Source organism: Galeopterus variegatus, unplaced genomic scaffold (genome assembly GCF_000696425.1).
Source record: "Galeopterus variegatus unplaced genomic scaffold, G_variegatus-3.0.2 Scaffold10729, whole genome shotgun sequence".
In the NCBI taxonomy this organism is placed as follows: Eukaryota; Metazoa; Chordata; class Mammalia; order Dermoptera; family Cynocephalidae; genus Galeopterus; species Galeopterus variegatus.
The window spans coordinates 21122-23629 of NW_007736840.1; the positions used below are offsets into that span (position 1 = coordinate 21122).

The 2508-nt window shown below is 50.4% G+C and overlaps 1 non-coding gene across 1 annotated transcript; it reads left to right on the top strand.

Annotated features, from left to right (window-relative positions):
- The first annotated feature begins 539 nt into the window (after positions 1-539).
- Positions 540-611, top strand: TRNAM-CAU. Its single transcript has one exon. It is a non-coding gene; the product is annotated as a tRNA-Met (tRNA).
- The last annotated feature ends 1897 nt before the right edge of the window (positions 612-2508 follow it).

The following is a 2508-nucleotide window of genomic DNA, read 5'->3' on the forward strand; positions in this document are numbered from 1 at the left end:
CTGAGATCTGGCCAGCAGCCAGCTGGGGAGGGGGCCAGCTGCAGGGCAGGGGACAGGCGGTGAGGCCGCACATGCTTCCTGCCCTCCCAGCCACACTCCCCCTCCCCCTCTCACCCCATTCCTGGTGAAGGTGGCAGAATAGGCCACCCCCAAATATACCACTTTGGCATAAGGACTATTCTGAGCTAAAGTCACTGGGAAAACAGCAGATGCAAGAAAGACATTCTAATCCTCCTGTTTCTTTCTGAAAACAGGAGAGAAAAACTCTCATGTGAAAGATGACACTGTGTGTGTGTGGGGGGGTTGCGAGCAATTGGTAAAGGACCACCAAAGGGATTACACTGTGTCACGTCGAATATGCTAAATATCCTGATTTGAGCATCGCATATTGCACACAGGTATTGATATTTAACTCTGTACCCCACAGATATGTACAATCAACTATGTTTCAATAAATTAATTAAAGTAAATCAATTTTAAAAAGAAAACACTGTTTGCTGGGAAGATCATGGCTTCTTTTAAAAGGAACAACAGAGCTGGCCAGTTAGCTCAGCTGGTTAGAGCCTGGTGCTCATAACACCAAGGTCCAGGGTTCAATCCCTGCACTGGCGAGCTGCACCCCCCACCAAAAAATAGTTTGAAAAAGCAACAACAGCATCTGTCCCCCAGCATCACTTTGCGCAGGATTACTCCCTGTTAAGGAGGTCCTCACACCCCAGATGCAGGAAGCAGTTTTTTCTTCTCCTACGACCAGAGGTCATGATGATTGGTGAGGGTCATGATTGGTGAGGGTCATGATTGGTGAGGGTCATGATGATTGGTGAGGGTCGTGATTGCCCAGCTCTGCATGTCCATCCTGTGAGTGTCGGCAGCACCAGCTCCCCAGGGGTTGTTGGAAAGTTTCAAGGTTTTAATGGTGACAACACCCTAATGGTGCCAGGGCATTCGGTCCTGGTTGTTGGTCCCCCAGGCCATTCCCGAGCTGTTCCTCAGTCTTGTCCTGGGGAGGTGTGGGGTCACTCTGCTGCTTCATCACAGAGATCTCTGAGCACCCCCAGAGTCCTGTCCACAGAGTCGTTCCCTCTCGGGGGTCTGCTGCAGGCATCCGTGGGGCTTTGCCCCAGACCAGGGCACAGGCCACCCTTCTTGGGACCCATCCCTTTTCTGCTGTCATCCTCCCCTCTCCAACACCAGCCCAGGAAAAGCCTTTCCTAGACTTGGGTCTTTACCTACAGTCTTCTTCGTTCTTCCTAAGTGTTTGGACTTCAGGGATTGGAAGCTGAAGCTTCTCACAGATGAGTCTCAGCTTTCCGCCCTTCCACTGCTCTCTACAGGAAAAAAACACAAAGCCGGGATCTGCTTCAAAGGGGTGGAAGGCAAAAAGGGGTCCAGTGTCTCAACAATCTGACCCCACTTGTGAGCACTTGTCACCTGCCACAGTGCTCAGCGCCCAGCAAGGGATTATTAAAAAAATAAACAAATGAGCAAGATGGTGAATGACTGCAGGACAGCTGGCTCAGAGCTGCAGGACGTGAATTCAAAGTGGGACTTGAATCCCACGGGCTGACCTCCCTCCATGAGTCCCAGTGACTTAATCCGCAAAGGAGGGATTGAGATCATCGCTGGGATTCCTTTCAGCCCCAACACTCTAGATTTTGTATCTACGTAGGAAAAGAAAAGAATATTTATGCCACCACCCCACTGAGCAGGGCGGAAACCTCCCTGGATGATTCAGGCTCACACATACAACTGCCTCCAAATAGATTTCTCTTCTGTCAAGTGCTGTCTCCTAAATATCCCCAAAGCAACCTGTGGGGAAGGCTGAGTTCATTGCTCACCGTGGGAAGGGAGAACACCAGCTCCATAGAACCCAAGCCGGAGGGTAAAGTTGGGATATTTATTGAGACTTCGAAGTCTGATTTGAGGGGGTCTTTCAGTGCAGAGGAAGCATGCTTGATTAGGATTGGTGAGGGTCATGATGATTGGTGAGGGTCATGATTGGTGAGGGTCATGATTGGTGAGGGTCATGATTGGTGAGGGTCGTGATGATTGGTGAGGGTCGTGATTGGTGAGGGTCATGATGATTGGTGAGGGTCGTGATTGGTGAGGGTCGTGATTGGTGAGGGTCATGATGATTGGTGAGGGTTGTGATTGGTGAGGGTCATGATGATTGGTGAGGGTTATGATGATTGGTGAGGGTCGTGATTGGTGAGGGTCATGATTGGTGAGGGTCATGATGATTGGGGAGGGTCGTGATTGGTGAGGGTCGTGATTGGTGAGGGTCATGATTGGTGAGGGTTGTGATTGGTGAGGGTTGTGATTGGTGAAGGTCATGATTGGTGAAGGTCATGATTGGTGAGGGTCATGATTGGTGAGGGTCATGATGATTGGTGAGGGTCGTGATTGGTGAGGATCGTGATTGGTGAGGGTCATGATTGGTGAGGGTCATGATTGGTGAGGGTCGTGATTGGTGAGGGTCATGATTGGTGAGGGTCGTGATTGGTGAGG